Raw genomic sequence first — 18,319 nt, forward strand, 5'->3', positions numbered from 1 at the left:
ATTGCTAGACCTGGTTTTGATTGGAAAGTATTCATTTTAGCCACTTCTATGAAGCATGTAAGAAGAAGCATCATTGATTGAATATTGGTCACTAGTCTTTGCTACATCAAGTGCTTATATTTTGGAAGTCTTTCAGTTATTTTTTGCCTTGTAAAAGAGAAAGACACTGCCCAATATCTGGGTTAGACCCTCTCATGGCTAGCCTATTGCATCTAGAGAAGTTCAATGGAAAGGGCTTCCACACATGGCAGATGAAGGTGAAATTTGCATTGATGAGGGAGAACCTCTGGGGACTTGTCAAACCGACTTCAACCACTTCTTCTACAGCCTCCAATGCTGGAGAAACCTCAACTCCGACACGACCGGCAAGTGATCCCGCTAGAGAGGAAAAAGCATATGGTATCATTGCTCTTGCTTTAGGAGATGATTATATTCATCATATCTCTGACTTAGAGTCTCCTTCAGAAGCTTGGCAGAAGCTTGACATGATTTTTGGTGCTAGCTCTCACATCTCTAAATTATCACTTAAAATCTCTTTCTTTGAGTTGAAGATGGTTAGTGGTACTACTTTGGCAGCTCATGTCAACTATATGCGGAGTCTTATGACTCAATTAGCTTCTATCAACTCTCCTATTACTCCAGATGATGCTATGGTAGTGTTACTTAAGAGTATGCCTGAAGATTATGATCACATAGTTACCACTTTGAAAAATCTTCCTAATCCTAATCTTGAAGGTATTATCTCTGCTCTCCAAGAAGAAGAAAGGCATATGGAGCTCAGGAAAGGCAATGACACTGTTTATGCTGTAAAAGTCCAGAAGGGCAAGTATACCCCTTGCAATCACTGTGGAAAGACAAATCACCTTTCAAAGGACTGCTTCAAAATTAACCCATGCAAACACTGTGGCAAGAACAACCATCATGAGAAGTTTTGCAGAGCCAAAGCAAAGACAGAAAATGAAAATCTACTTTCAGTTGTTGAGCCTCCACAAGATGAGGCATCCTTTGAAGATTATGCATTTTAAATCATCTCTATGTATGCTCCAGATCTCTCTTTTATGTCAAGGTACTCAGCCTGGATAGTCCTCCAAAATGAATGAAATAAATTATTGTGTTTTGTGTGTTTTGTAAACACCTATGGTCACCTTATGATGTAGGCCATGTGTATGTTTTGCTCCATGGTACCTCTTGCAGACATTGTGTGCATGTACATGCAGGGGAGATAACCATTGGAAGGTCTTTTTGTATCCCTTTTGTTTACCTTACACCCAAGGGAACCCTTGCTAGCATGAGAACCTAGCCATAGATTTATCCTTGACCACCATGAGATGGCATGATAAACTATGAGACTAGATGTATCCTTGACATAGCCTGAGGCATTCCCTTGAGGGGGGGTTTGTTGGGATATCTCAAGGGGTATTCCTCAGGCACACCTTGGTTTCTATGTGTGAGTGCTAGAGGCACAGTTAGGTGCCCACAAGCACAGTTAGGTGGTGGAGAGCCACATAGGATGATTGAGAGAATCTAGGAGCAAATTGAGGAGATGATTGTGGAGCTCTGAAGTCATTAGTGATGTCAGTGAGCATGTATGAGGTGCCTACTTAAGGACCTCACTCTTCTTCATTCCATAATGCAAGTATTCTGAGTTTGTGTCCACTCTTCCCTTTCCTTTCAGTTTACCAACAAGAGAGAGAGAGAAAGAGAGAGAGGGAGAGAGAGGGAATGAAACTTCTGTGCTAGAGGGAGGGAGAGAGTAGGGAGGGAGAGGGAGAGAGAGAGAGAGAAGAGAGGAGGGAGACTTAGGGAGAGAGAAAGAGAGAGAGGGAGAGAGAGGGAGAGAGAGGGAGAGAGAGAGAAAGAGAGAGAGAGAGAGAGATGAGAGAGAAGAGAGGAGGGAGACTTAGGGAGAAAGAAGAAGAAGAGGAAGAAGAATATATTATCGTCCTCTGAAGACCAAAAAATCGGCCTATGGGATCTGAGAAATACAAAATCCTCGTACACAAAGACTCCTCCCTTGGAGGGGAGGGTATTAAGAGAAAATACCTTTATGTCTTAGGTGAGTTCCTGTGCTTGAAAAGCTTATAGACAAACATTCCTAAAGCTAGGGGTGACCCGGTATGTAGCATATCAGCCAGTCTTTTATGTCCCTCGAGAAGAGAGCTAAATGCTTTCTGGATGTGAGTATAGTAAGGGCATATCATTACCATGTGTTCTTCAGTTTCTGCCATTCCCTGGTCACATAATTGGCATATTCTGCTCTCTTTTGGCATATCTTTCCATCCTCCTATTTCAATCTGCAGCAGGTGTGATCAGGTGTGAAGTGAGGCCAAAGATCTTTGCTTATGTATTGCCATAGGTGTGCAAATGTACTTGTGCGTGGCTGTTTTTCTTCCTATATAAGTAGCCCAATATTCGGGGTTAATAAATGTACGGTAGTACTCAAACTTATCTTTGTTTTCAGCTATTTGCCATTTCCTGTGTAGTGCATTCAGCAGGTCATGATGAAAGGCATCCTCATCTACCTCCTCTAGAGAGTAGTCCAAGTACCTCTCTACCTCCCATTTTTGGAACCATTTTTTTAAATCTAGTGCCCATCCAGATGTCAAAATCTTACCCTTATTCATCTTTTGGGACTTTTGACTTTCTACCCATGCCCTCTTTGGAAGCCTTTCATTATTCATGCGCTTGACCTTTGTGATGTATCTAAGTACTCTCTTCAAGGCATGCAACTCTATGGGTATGCATCCTGTCTCTAGCAGTAGGAGAGAGTAGGGTGTGGTAGCCTTGATGCCAAGGTGTCTTGTAATGAAAGATTTCTGCATTTTTTCTACATCATTCCATTTTGATGATGGTATACTCCCCCCCCACACCTCTACCCCACAGAGCACTGTTTGTACCACATATGCCCCAAAAATCATGTTTCGTACTTGCCACCTTCTTGTGTTGGTATTGCTGCGGTCATTTTCAAATTGATAATACTTTCCCCATCCTGCATCAATTCTCCGTTGCACACAGCTGCTCCATTTGTTATTGGCTGGAATTTCAATGCCTAAGTATTTGAATGAGTGCACTGTATCAACAAGTTGACCCATATATGAGATTGAAGGGGGATTACTTGGCTGTATAGTCTTGACTATCATGAGTTTAGTTTTGGAAACATTCATAGCCAGCCCACTTTTCGAACATAACATGCTGAGGATATCCATCATTTGTTGCATCTTACCCTCACTATTAGTGAAAACAACCACATCATCCGCATAAAGAAGAAAGTGAATCTCAAAATCTGCTAGGCAGAGGCTAGACAACCCTCTTTTACCTACTTCTGTGTGCATCAGTTCCTCAAGTCTATCAATGCATAAACCAAACAAGGTGGGTGAGAGTGGGCATCCTTTTTTGACCCCCATATTGCTATAAAATTCTTGTGACATCCCATCCTTACATTTTAATTGACATTTTACTTTCTCATAAAGTCTAAAGACAACAAACCTTATTTCCTAAGGCACTTCTATGCCTTCCATTCTCTCCCATAGCACATCCCTAGGCACCGTATCGAATGCCTTCTTAAAATCAATGAAGCAACAAAAGAGTGCCTTCCCCTTAAGGCGGCTATCCTCCATCAACACTCAAAGAGTAACTAGATGATCCACAGTGGAGTGTTTGGGCTTGAAACCGCTTGTCCCATTGCCCTCTTCCTTTCTTTCTCTGCCCAAGCACTCAGCTTTGCATCTACTATTGTACTATATAGCTTGAGTAGAGCATACCATAATGGTTCTGTAGTTTGACACTTGATTACGGTCACCTCCCTTGTAAATTGGCTTGATCCAGTTCTCTTGCCAATCGGTTGGGAAACCATACACGAATGCTTAGTTTAGTGCCATTACTATGTGCCTTTGCGTGTGTTCATTGGACCACTTAATGAGTTCTGCTGTGAGGTGTATAGTGTTTGCTGCCTTCCCATTTGCCATTTTCTTTAGGCCATCTTGTAAGAAAATAGTACGCAGCGGAAGATAACAACAAAACGCAAGTACACGATGGAAAGCTGGAGAGAATACAAAAATTCTGATATACCAAACTGCTGATACAACTGATGGTTGGCTGACCACCCGTGCGCTCTATAGACAGAGCTTCGATGGTGATCTAGACAGATGCTGGACGGAGGACTATGAGCGTGAAGAACTGGTGATCTGATGATAGGGGGTGGCCACTTATATAGTGTAAGTGGTTGACGGTCGGCCCTGTAATAGGCAGTCGGCCTAATAGACAGTCGGCCTGGAAGACCAACCGACCCTTCAGAAAACATGCCTGCGCCCCCCGGACCCCCTGCTATCGGGGGGGCTATCGCCCCCCCGAACCCCCCCTTTGTGCAGACGGGTATCTACTCTTGGCTCCTAAGCCGTCTCATAACCATCTGGTCTACTCTAAGACCCCTTCCAGTGTCTAAACTGGGGATCCCTCCCAATATCTGATACCCATCATGGCTTCTCCTCATATGGGGGCCTTACAACATTGGGTACACAGACTATTGGTGGGTTACATGAGAGGTGGACATTTGAGCTAACTCTAACACATCTTGCACATCTTCCAATGAGAAAATACCTTGAGTATTACCACTGAGAGACATGCTCGGGCCGAGCCTTGGGATGCATGTAGAGTTGTTGAACATACTCAAGCATCTCTATTTCTGTAAAATCTCCCATGATGTCATTTGGCCTTTGTTTAACTCTTTTCCATGCTCTTGTAGGGTTCTTGACAAAATCAATTGCATCTAACCATTCCTTTTTCTCAATATAAACATGCCTCTTTTTACGTGTGAGAGCATGGAACTGCTTCTCGGCTGCCTTGGGGGGGTCACTCATCATATGTAACCCTATCACGTGAGTTCAACAGAAGGATATTTTCTATTTCTAAAATTTACAGAAATAAATATACATAAGGGACTATTTAAAATAGTTTTGGAAAAAATTTACAGATTTGTATAAAAAAGGGGTACATTTTATTAATGAAAAAATTACAAATAAGGGATTTAAGAAATAGGCCTTGAACGCACGTGATATAGAGGGTTTATACTTAGTGACCCCCCCGAGTCGGCTGCTCTTCTTTCATCTCCCATTGGAATCCCCTTTAGTGCACTCCTAACTGCCTTGCATTCAGCATCAAACCAGTCATTACATGGCAGCCCTTTCTTACGCTCTTTACTGTTCTTTTTGCACCCTAAAACTATCTTAGCTGTGGTGAGAATGGCATTCTTCAATTGTGCCCAGCCAAATTTTTGTTATCTTAGCAGACATGCTTCTAAACATTCAGCATATTCCACCTTTTTTGCCTCGTTCACCTGATAGCCACACTCAGCTGCTTTATGCTCCTCCAAAGTTGCCTTGGCCAGCAATATATTAAGCTCTACATAGAGTGGTATGTGATCCAAATCAAGAGATTTCGGGCCAAGTGAGAAATTGTGTATAAGATTGCAAGCTTCCAGATGAATCAATGCATATTCAATTACACTAGCCCCCCCACTGGCAGGGAAACAAGTAGGGGAATTAGATTTTGGGAAAAGGGCTGTGCCATTTACCACCAACATGTGCATACCATTCACTCACCATTCATCAAATGCTCCAATGCTGTACCATGTGCATTTACCACTTTATCCTTCGAGCATCTACACCAGCTGGGGTCAATGTCTATCTCATGCTCCTTTATGTATTCTTGCTGTGTGGGATATTGAAATTGTGAGTCTCCTATGCGTGCATTTAGGTCCCGAATAAGCATAACATTTCCTTGTTTGATGAACATAGCAATATCTAAGCGGTTTAACACTCATAACATGCTATTAAATAAGACCTTTTACCATTTACCAAGAAGTTTATCAGTGGGCAGATTGCATGAGCAGATATCAGTGGATGGATTACATATATTAGTGAACAGATTACATGTCATGGGACATATTGGAGCTTGATGATTATTGGTTATTTTTATTGCATTTGTATAAATATTTAAGCTCATTTATTGTCATAGAAAACCTTGTAAAGCCTTCTAGGCTATTTTTTACATTTATTGTCATATGAAGCGCCTTGTAATAAACCCGACCATCCCGACCATTCACTATTTAACGAGTATCAGTGGGCTCCATAATTGGATATCAGTGGAACAGTTTTTAGTGGGTAGATTGCATCAGTTGGGTATCAGTGCACAGATATCAATGGATGGACAGATTACATGTCATCACGAAGATTGAAGCTTTATCACTAGAGGGCAAATCAATGGATGGATAGATCACATTTCTTCATGAAGATTGAAGCTTTATCACTAGAGGACATTTTATTTCATTGTAAAGCTTTATTGGCTAATTTTTTTACATTCGTACAAATATTTAAGCCTTGTAAAGCCTTCTAGGCTATTTCCCACATTTATTGCTATAAAATACTTTGTAAAGCCCTCTCCACTATTGGTCACATTTATTGCCATATGAAGCCTTGTGAAGCCTTTTGGGCTATTTCCCACATTTATTGTATCAAGCGTTGTATATTGTACTTTACTTGTATGTATCTAAATTCTTCATTATCTTTACTTGTAGGATTATGGAGCAATCAACTAATGTGGGGGCTATCCTAAATGACTCTGAGATCAGAGCATGGGTCTCTGATGTCACTTTGAATTTGAAAGGAAAGGAATATAGCCCCAACATGGGCAGAAGAGCTTGGTTTCTTCATCAAAAGGAAAAGAGACTCTTTCTACTTATGTCAAAAAGGGAGTTCAATGATGTTGAAGATCCATGGGATGCTACTTTCTTCAAAAAAGATATGACTTCAAGCCTTGTAGTAGGCATAATGATAGAGCCAAAAGAGACCTTTATGGATATTTTTACAAAGAGTTCAGATCCTGAAGTTGGCAGTCTTCATTTTTTTGTGTCCAGGAGAGACTCAAAGACCTTTGTGATGCCTCCTCCTCAACCATCAAAGTTTCCAGAGCTGTGAAGTGCATTGGAGGCAATATGTGAAAGAAGGCATGTTTCCTCAAAAAAGATATGACTTCAAGCCTTGTAGTAGGCATAATGATAGAGCCAAAAGAGACCTTTATGGATATTTTTACAAAGAGTTCAGATCCTGAAGTTGGCAGTCTTCATTTTTTTGTGTCCAGGAGAGACTCAAAGACCTTTGTGATGCCTCCTCCTCAACCATCAAAGTTTCCAGAGCTGTGAAGTGCATTGGAGGCAATATGTGAAAGAAGGCATGTTTCCTCGAGGGTTAACTCCACAACAAAAGTAGAGATTCGTTACTTTTGGCCATGCCTCCATAAGGATGTATATGAATGTCACCAATGGAACCTATCAGCTTAAGGATGTTGATGGCATGGTGATACCTGGATGCACCAATGAGTATCACCTTAAATTCTTCTATGCTCGACCACCTTGAGGGCCAGCAGACCCTCTCTGTCACTAGAGAGGATCTACTTGGGGGGCAAAGATGTGATGCCAAAAATTGACATTTTTTATTTGGAATTGGTATTGTTTTTCTCTATGTTGGATAAGAGTTTGAGTATCAGGTGATAGCCTAGCGGCTCTCACTTATTTCTATTTTCTAAGATATTATATGGGATTGAGAGGATGAGTGGAATGGATCATTGTAAATACCATGTGTATGAATGATAAATACCTTGGCATGGGGTGAGAGTTATTTGTGTATGGGATATTATCTAAGTAGAAAAATTCGAATTCGTGATTCAAAAAAATCGAGAAAATCACTCGAATGGAAAAAAAAATCGATTAAAAAAACGGTGACACGCCACATTTTTTATATAAATTGCCACATCATCACCACATATTCTTACGAATAACTTTTATTCATATGAATAAAGTATTCATACGAATAAACTTGTATTAGGACGAATACGTTCCTTCGATTTTGCATATAATCTCATTGTTTGTCAATTTTTCTTATCTCACGCTTAGTTCCTCAGCCAAGCATAAGAAATCTTAAAAGGAAAAAAAGGAGAACGGTCTTCAAGGTTATGAAAGCAATCTAGAAGATTCAAAATAAGATATATTTTTGTTAGGGAGCTTTAGGATCTCATTTTGAGTTCCTGAGATCTCTTGTTTGGATTTTGGTTTTAGTCTTTTCTTTTGTTTGTTGGAGTTCTAGGTTCTCTTTATTGAGTACCTTCGATCTCTTGTGATAAAAATATTTTAGATAATTATGTGTTTGAAATTTATTTATGGGAGTTCTAGGTTCTCTTTATTGAGTTCCTTCAATCTCTTATGATAAAAATAATTTAGATATTTATGTGTTTGAAATTTGTTTGTGGGAGTTCTAGGATCTCCTTATTGAGTTCCTTAGATCTCTTGTGAGATAAATTTTTTTGTCAGAGTTTGAGGATCTCCTTGTTGAGTTCCTTAGATATCTTGTGAGAAATATGTTTGTTTTTGTGTCTATGAAATTTTTTTGTGGGAGTTTTAAGATCTCCTTGTTGAGTTTCTTCGATCTCATGTGGATAGACTTTTGTACGTGGGAATTCTAGGATCTCTTTGGTGAGTTCCTTAGATCTCTTATGATAAATGGGTTTGTTTTTGTGTCTATGAAATTTGTTTGTGGGAGTTTTAAGATCTCCTTGGGATCTCTTTGGTGAGTTCCTTAGATCTCTTATGATAAATGGGCTTGTCTTTGTGTCTATGAAATTTATTTGTTGGAGTTCTAAGATCTCCTAAGTTGTTGAGTTTCTTAGATCTCATGTGAATAGATTTTTGTACGTGGGAGTTCTAGGATCTCTTTGGTGAGTTCCTTAAATCTCTTGTGATAAATGGGCTTGTTTTTGTGTCTATGACATTTGTTTGTGGGAGTTCTAAGATCTCCTTGTTGAGTTTCTTAGATCTCATGTGAATATATTTTTTTACGTGGGAGTTCTAGGATCTCTTTGGTGAGTTCCTTAGATCTCTTGTGATAAATGAGCTTGTTTGTGTGTCTATGAAATTTGCTTGTGGGAGTTTTAAGATCTCCTTGTTGAGTTTCTTAGATCTCATGTGAATAGATTTTTGTACATGGGAGTTCTAGGATCTCTTTGGTGAGTTCCTTAGATCTCTTGTGATAAATGGGCTTGCTTTTGTGTCTATGAAATTTGTTTGTCGGAGTTCTAAGATCTCCTTGTTGAGTTTCTTAGATCTCATGTGAATAGACTTTTGTACGTGGGAGTTCTAGGATCTATTTGGTGAGTTCCTTAGATCTCTTGTGATAAATGGGCTTGTTTTTGTGTCTATGAAATTTGTTTGTGGGAGTTCTAGGATCTTCTTGTTGAGTTTCTTAGTCACTTAAATCATCTAGTCTACTTAGTTCACTTATACCACTTAAATCACTTAGTCCACTTAACTCACTTATATCACTTGAACCATCATTGCAGAAGAAGAGTATTATAAAGTTATATACGAAGTTTACAATGAACATAATTATGCAGTAGGATCCACATCTACCGTTCCCTGAGTGCTTGGTCCTGCTCCACATGCGAATCTATATTAGTGAGGTCCTCAAAATAAAAAATAATCATCTCTATGAAACACCGGAGATGGTCACTTTCCGTCATGTCCAAGGTAGGTTAGCCATCTTTCCAAATGATTTCCATTCCAGAATGGAAATAGTATCATTGGGTTATCGTCATGGACTAGACCTATTGCCCAGATGATGCCCCGATGTACAACATCACCCAAGCATGTGGCTTCTTCCAATGCGCTAGCCTTCAATGCATCAACGGACACAGAAACCCTCAGCACCTTACATGCATAAATCTTGTCCCTTTCAAAGGGAGCAACAAGAATATTGCACATGTTGACTATTCCTTTGGTGCATGTGCCCACAGCTACACTAGGCATGAATCAGATGTCTCATCACTGAAGCAATATGGGCCGCATGGGTCTTGGAACTTCTACATGATGACACAAGCCATGTGATGTGCGTGGTGCTTGTGCAGGCAAGAATGAAGGAGATGGGAATGTATCTCCTTGTGCAAATAGATTGTGCATTTGTGGTGTAGGTGAAAATACGAGAGATGAAAACTGGTCTATGCATGCGGTAGGAGGCTCAAATAGAGGCACAAAAGATGTGGTGAAATGTGATCATGCATGTGGTGGGAGATGTGAAAAACGAGGAGGAACTTCTAGGTATGAAAGATCTTGGAAAAAAGGGATACGGGGTTCGCCATGTTGTGGATGCACTGGTGCATACGCTTGGCGTGGCTACAGTGGTGCTTGCGACTGCATTGGGTGGAATGCGACATATGACTGGGGACGTGGGTGCATTGGTGTTTGTGGTTGTGGTGGATGTAATGCAGCATCTGACTGGGGGCATGGGTGCATTGATGCTTGTGGTTGCGGGTGTGCTTGGGAACGTGGGTGCATTGATGGAAGGGAGGTCGAGGCAGCTCCTTTGCCTTTGTAACCTCGCCACGCATTCTTGATGTACGTGACCTGGCATCTACAGGGTGTTTTCAGAGTTTCCATTTGCTCCTTGATCATTTGCTCTAGCTTAGAGAGTCTGTCTATTTTCTTCTTGCCTTTTGATTTGTCTTTGTCTGTCTTTTCTTCTTTTTGGAGGTCTCTTCCTCATCACTTTCTTCATTTGATGTGTTATCTAGTGTTGCATCACTTTGCTCTTCCTCTGCATCAGTATCTATTTCTCTTTTAAATCTGTGTCAGAGTTGGAATGTATTTTCTTCTTTTGTTTTTTGGACCTTGACTTTGTGCCAAGTCTTCTTTAGCTCTTTGTGCAGCATCAACCATGTTGTTGAAATCATCTAGTCCTCTGAGCTGATCTTTGCCAGCTACTGTTGTCATTAATTCTTTGTTGAGTCCTTTACAAAAATAATCTCCCAATTGCTCATCAGTGGGTTGTTGATTGTTTGTCAACCTCTTGTCCAGATTTTTGAACATATATGCATAGTCCTCAACTAACAAATGTTTTTTCTTCATATTCCGAAGCTTCTTGAGTATGTCTTCTAGAGTTTTTTCTTTGCAAAAATGGCGTAAAAAGGCAGTTTTTAGTTCATCATCATAAGTTTGAAAATGAGCTACACCATATTGCATAAGCCAATTCATTGCCTTACCATTAAATGTTGCTGCAAACTACTTTTTTGTGAGGTCCGACAGTTGTCCAAATCCGCTTACAACCCATCTTGTCTCAAACTGTCCAACATGACTATCAGGATCTTTTCCTTTAGCTGATTTCACAAAGGGATTCTACATCCTTGGATGTTGTTGTTGTATTTGAGCTGAGACTTGTTGTCTCCTTTTTGGAGGTGGAGGAAGTGGATTGAAGTCGAGTTTCCTTTGAGCTTGTACAAACAAGCGTGCCACGAAATTTGTTGTAATACTCCTCTTGATTAATTCTTTAGTAGGTGATTGCCACATCAATTGGGTAAGTTTGAGCTGTACTTCATTTAGTTCTGCGCCATGCACAGAATTGTTGGAAGAATTGGTTTCACTTGGTGTATAATCAAGATCATGGAAGATGTCATCCTAATCATCCATTTGTGTGCTTGCTTCCAGTCTAGCATGATTTCTGGTGAAGTATGCATAGTCGATTCATTGGGGTGATGTTTGCTATTGAGAGTTATCAGACATGGACCAAATTTCTTACCATGTAAGAGAAAAATTTAGCACCTTAATCACTGGCTACTATAGAGTTGCGTCTAGTGCTCTATCATGTGTAGTTTTCTTACTCTTTTTCTATCTTGAGGTGTTCAATAGTTGATTGTGCTTTAGGTGTAGTTGGACCTCGATCCGCCACTCGTTCCTCCCTTGTTTTGTTGGATAGGAGTCAGACTATGCTCTACTAGGCACTGATTGCATAATCTAAGCTACAGCTATATAGGCACCCCTCTTGTCACACAGTGTATGCACTTCTCCAGAGTGTGTGGCGCTCTCCAGCTCATTGTCTTTGAATGAAGTCAATAGTAGAACCTTGAAGGAATTCTGATCGTAGTCCCACCTTTAATTGACTTTCAATGTATTTGTTTTGCTGAACGTCGTTTTGTGACTTTCCACTTGGTGCGAAGTTGTAACTGCAACAATGCTTTGTTGCATGTTGGATTTTATGGAGGTTGTTGCATATGCTAGTCTATTTTTCATGTGGCATTGTTGATCTTACTGTTGGTTCTCTTTCTACAGAGAATTGCTATGTAGCAGTAATCAACAGTCAAAGTTCCAACATAGTAGAGGATCTCCAATAGTGTTGCTGGTGTCTCCAAAATGCAGGAAAACAACCACACATGTCTACACCTGGCAATAGGAGTGCCATGGTTGGACTAATGTCGAAAACATGGAAAGACAATTCAAAACATCAAAAGAACTAAGGTTTCTGCTCATATAGTAGAAATATTCTTAGTATTTTGTATTCTAACAGCCCACAACAACAACCCTCATTCAAGAGGTGAAGATGAGCTTATAATAAGGCCACACCTACTAGTGATTGGGGACAGTTATAACTGTCCCTACAGTTACAAAATTATCCCACTATGCCTAATGTAACTTCCGTCTACTAGGAGTGTACTAACCCTCCTAGGGTAAAGCCTACATGGGTGGAAAGGTAACTCTCAACAGTACTCATAGCTCATTTGGTTCTATTTCCCTCTATTTCACTCATCCTAGCTAGTCCCTTCCACTCCATTGCTTCTAGCAGTAGCTAGCTCCATCCTCTCCCTCTTCAAGGCATCCTTCCTTGAGCAACCCCTTGATCCCCCTTATTTCTCATAGACCTTTTTTACTCTTTCCATCCATTTCACCCCCCTTGGGTAGTTGCATACACTCCCTTGCTACCCACAATCGGCTCCTTCATCTCCCTGATCATTTAACCCCTATTTGGCAAGTCCTTCCTCCCTTTTTCTGCCCTTAGACCCCCTTTATGTAGGATCAAGCTCTCTTGCATTCTACACACTCTTTCTCGAATTTCGCTCAACCCACATCCCTCCTTCTTGCATTGCTCTTAGCTCCTTCCATCCCCTTGCTGCCCACAACCCGTTTGGTTCTCTTTCCATCAATTTCATCCCTCTTGGACCACTCCCTTGCTAGCAACAACTGGATCAGTATTCTCCCTCTTCAAGTTCTCCCTCCTTGAGTAGCTCCTTTAACCCCGTTACTGCCCATAGTCCATTTTCTCCTTTTACTCTACATTCTACCCCTCCCTCTTCCACTCCATTGCTGCCCACAACTAGCTTCCCACTCCCTCTTCCAATAGCTGCTTGCATTCCACTCAACCCACACCCCGCCTCTTGCATTGCCCTTGCTGCCCATATATGGCTTCTTTATCTCCCTCTTGATTTCACCCCTGTTTGGGTAGCCCCTTTCTCCATAATTTATGTGGAATCAATCTATCTTGAATTCTACACAACCCACACCCCTTAATCTTGCATTGCTCCTAACTTCTGCTAGCCCCTTGCTATAGCCCATTTGATTTCTTTTCCCTCCATTTCACCCCTCTTGGCTAGCCCGCCCTTTCCACTCCCTTGCTGCCAACTCCATCCTCTTCCTCTTGAAGTCCTCCCTCTTTGAGCAACCTCTTTATCACCCTTTCCACCCACATATGTTTTGTACTCCGTCCCTCCATTTCTCCCCTCCTTGGGTAGCCTCCTCCACTTCCTTGATGCCCATAGCTAGCCCCTTCTTCTCCCTCTTCATTTTAGTCCTGTTTGGGAAGATCCTTCCTTGCCCTTGCTACCCATAGCCCCTCTTTATGTGGAATCAATCTTTTTTTAATTGCACACACTCTTTATTGCAATCTTCTCAGCCCACTTCCCTCCCTTTGTCATTCCTCTAATCCTCCTTCCATCCCCTTGAAGCCCACAGCCTTTTATTCTCTTTGCCTCCATTTCACCCCCACTGGCTAGCACCTTCCACACCCTTGCTACCAATAGCTAGTTCCTTCCTCTCCCTCTTCAAGTATTCCCTCCTTGAGCACCCCCTTTAACCCCCTTGCTATCCATAGACCGTTTTGTCTTCTTCCCCTCCATTTGGCTCCTCCATAGGTGGCCTCTTCCACTCCCATGCATTCCGTAGCTGGCTTCTTCCTCTCCCCTTTCATTTCACCCCTATTTGGGTAGCCCCTTCCTCCCCCTTGCTTCCCACAACCCCTCTTTATGTGGAACCAATCTCTCTTGCATTCCACACACTCTTTCTTGCATTCCACTCAACCCATACCCCTCCTTCTTACATTGCTCTTAGCCCCTTCCACCCGCTTGCTACCCAAACCTCTTGGGTTGCTCTCCCTCCATTTCACCCCTCTTGGCTAACCCCTTCTGGATTTGAGGTGTACCAATGAGAGTGCTCCTTTGTGTGGGCATAATTTGAGGTACATTGCGTGGGAATAATTCTCACCCATGCTTTAGACCCATGATTTTCACTCCCAGCCATTGATCTCATCTATAATCCAAGGGATACATTCGAATTTGTGGTAGAACCCTTCAAGACATTAGATTAAGGTGTAGATCCAATGGTAGCTTTTTTGTCAACATTGACTTTTGACAAAATTGGTCAATGATGATCTGCATTGCCTAGTCGATAAGGGTCAATGATTGACGTTGACCAGGTCCACCAGGATGACCTTGTAGCCTATAAAGGAGCACCCTCTGACCTTATTCTTTTTCAAGCCTTTATAGTTCTCAGCAGAGGTAGCCAAGAGCCCAAGCAGCAGAACAACAAGGTAGCCCTTGGCCTATAGGGGATCATTAGCAAGGATTCACCTCAATAGGAAGTATTTCCCTCCTCTCCATAGTGTCTAGTCTAGTATAGTTTTGCAGTGAGGGATTCAATCCTTCATACAATTTGATCCTCTCACTTACTTCCACAACATCACTTGTGTATTGAGTGCATCATCTATTAGTTGTAGTTAGTATTGAGCAAGAGAGAGACTGAGTCAAAGTCTATCTCCCACTACATTGGTATTAGAGCTTTAGTTTTCTTTCGTGAGGGAGGGAGGGCCAATTCAGGGAAATACCCCATTGTTTATGGTATAGAAAAGATCCAGTAAGGACACTAAGATGCTAATGAGCAGTCCAAAAAAAGAGAGGAGGAAGTAGGTTCCATCATGTAGGCACTTTTATGTTTGCCATGATAGCCATGTTGTAAGCTATGATGTAGATGCAGCAACAATAGTCCAAGGCTTTCTTTGTCTGCATGACCCAACTTCAAGAAATGCAAGAAGATTGTGAGTAGGATGCCAAAGAATCTATACTTATATATTGATATAAAGTCTTGACAAAAGTTTATGGAGCTAGTTTTTTTAGTTTCATTATTAATACAACATAGTATTCATAGAATTGAGGGAAAATTGCTTTGGGATAAATCCAACAACCACATTATGATGGGCCATTTTTGGATTAGACTCATACCACTTGACACACAGTTTTAATCCATAAGTTATTTGAATCCATGCCATGTATTGATTTAGACCATCCACTAACAAAGAGGGTTATAAATGGATCATTTCTCTCTTGTTTTTTTAAGAGCCTCCAAATGATCTTCCAATCAAAATTTTAGCACTTTTTAACCGTTGTCTCAATGTCGTCAAGGGCTCGAGGAAGCATGCAACATGTCTTACCACCTTGGATTATGTGCATAATCACACATCACGTGAATAAAAGTATGATTACAGATCTTGCATAACTTGAAGGTGGGGATTCACTTTGGGCCAAAATTTTGTTCAGAGAAAATTGGCAAAATTATATAGAGTGAAATTTTCAAGTTTACTAGATAAAATTATTTTTGCACTTTCAAGAATTCATAAACGATGTGTGTGTGTGTGTAGATTTAATAATCCCATTAATAAATGAACCATAAAATTGATTCAATCATTTGGATAATTATAAAAAGATGCATATGAGAAATGGATTGAAATTCATTAAGAAAACGAAATTGAAGTAACTTTTGACAATATTGTAATCCAAAAATTTGGTACAGAAAGCTAGAGGATTGGCAATAGAATTTATCTTTAAGAGAGCTTTAAGAGTGATGGAGAAGGGGAGGAGGGGGAAATTTTTATATTATTTTTAACAATATTTCCAACTAGGTTATTTTTTCTATATTTTAACTCCTAGGCATATATAATTATAAAGAGAAAGGGGATAAGTGTGCTTGTGTAACAAATTGCATCATAAAAAAGGGGTTGGTTATTATGTGCACGTGTAAGTGTGTGTGGGGGGGTTGCGAATGAGTAGGTGGATGTGTGTGTGTGTGTGTGTGTCAATGTGATAGTGATAGAGAAATGTGTGTGTGTGTGTGTTTAGATTAAAAAGTACTATCAATAATTGAGCCATACAATTAATTCCATCAATTGGATGAAAAGTTAAAAAAGAAAAACATATAAGGAAAAAATGTTTGAGACATCTAAGTTGAAAAATGCAACCACAGTTTGCAAATATTTTGATCAAATTAATAATTGTTAATAATATTGAGTTTGTCAAACATAATATTGAAAAAAGATGTCAAATCCTCAGGCAGTCCAGGTTTCGAGGTTGGGGTCCACTTACCTGCCACCATCCACACAAACTAGGTGTTAGAACATCATAGTTACGTTTGGGTAGATAGGTAATGCCTTTTTTCCTCAGCTTGTTATCACTTTACCTAGGAATATATACAACCATATGGATTCTTAGATAATAATAATGAAAAAATTCAGCCATAAGTGAAGTTCAAGTCACAAGTGGAGTAAGGAGCAAATGAGTACATGTGTTAAGAAGGGGTTAGAGGAGGTATGGGACGATTAGTGGGCTTGGTATGTGGGGTGGTTAAAAAGAAAGTGTAAAGGGGTACATAAAAGAATAATTCATAGTTAGGGAAGTATTCATGTGTGTGTGTGTGTGTGTGTGTGTGTGTGTGTGTGTGTGCCATTCCACAAAAAAAAAGTGTGTGTGTGTGTGTGTGCATGCATGCACGCGCACGTGTGTCCCACACACAACCACTCATACACCCATGGCCAATTGCAAGGGGCCAATAGCTCATGGCCTACACCTTGAAGGTAGCTTAGCATGCTGTGAGTATTCGAATGTAGACAACCAACTCAAGTGGGTTGGCTGAGCTACCATAGGCTCCGTAACTTTTCATATTTTAGTTATATTGGCCTTAAAATCCAAGAAGTGTAAGGAGAAACAAGCTGTGGGTTTCTCTCTATCAGTATGTAAAGGTGGAAGTAGAAGTTCTGTGAATACCAGGAAGGGAGAGGGAGGGCATGTTCAATGGGGCCACCCCAAGCTTTCCAAACATGGCAGTGGCATTTTATGTGCCTTGTAGGTGGGGTGCTAAAAATGCATTCTGAGCAACTAATAACGATCAAGCATGGAGACGTTTCCATCCACTCGGTCTAAATGTTAGACCCGAATGGACGACCTCAAAAAGCTTTTGCTGTGAGGTGTTTGTCCAAGTGGTATGAACATCCCACCCTATGTATAAAGGTCAAAGTTCTCTTTGAACATGGGGGCCACCAACCTAAGCTTTCCATGGGCCAGGAAGGGAAAGGGAGGGCAGGTTCACTAGGGCCAACTCAAGCTTTCTAGCTTCCCATGACATGGAAGTGACACAATGCATGTGCCTTGAGGGTGAGCTGCCACATGTGAAGTCTCCACTCTACCCACAAGGTGGCCAAATCATGGTAGAGTGCCTTTGGATTCTAATGCAAGCACGCAACTCAGGTGGCCATGGAAACCGCCTGATTTGTGCTCCTCCATAACATTTCACATTTTACTTAAGTTGTAAAGTTCTCTATCTGTAAGAGCACATTCTTGCGACGACTCGAATGAAATGGAAGGGAATATGTAGGGTAATCATGGAAAGAACTTTGTAGGGATGGGGTTAGCTTGTGAAAATAGAGAACTCTCCTGTAACCAATGAAGACGGTGAAATCCATTGATGAATTCTATTATTTGACCTTCTGCAAAAATAGCTACTCAAAATTCATAATGTGGGAATGCCCTATAGAGCTAGAAGATGATGAACAAGGGAGAGGGGGGGATGGTTCCTTGGGGCCAACCACCCAAGCTGTGTTGCTCCGCCCATAGATTTGATATTTCAACTATATTGGCCTAAAAGTTTTAGGAGAAACAAGTCATCTTACAAGATTTTTGGACCTTCATCAATGAGATCCCGCTTCTGCCCCTCCATTTGCCTAAGCCCATTCACCTAGATCTTCACTTTTGCTTGTTGGAGTAGGGTTCTCTATCTTGTTTTAAGAGCCGGTTTGGCACTTACACCCACGAGACATCTCACAGGGAACTCCTTCCCCTCGCCTTATGTATTCCGTGTCACCTCAAGTGTAGGCTCCTTGTGCTCATAACGAACTAGAGAGCAAAGAAGATATCA

Source organism: Dipteris shenzhenensis, chromosome 19 (assembly GCF_047967505.1).
Source record: "Dipteris shenzhenensis isolate YYH24624 ecotype China chromosome 19, Dip_SZ_1.0, whole genome shotgun sequence".
Classification (NCBI taxonomy): Eukaryota; Viridiplantae; Streptophyta; class Polypodiopsida; order Gleicheniales; family Dipteridaceae; genus Dipteris; species Dipteris shenzhenensis.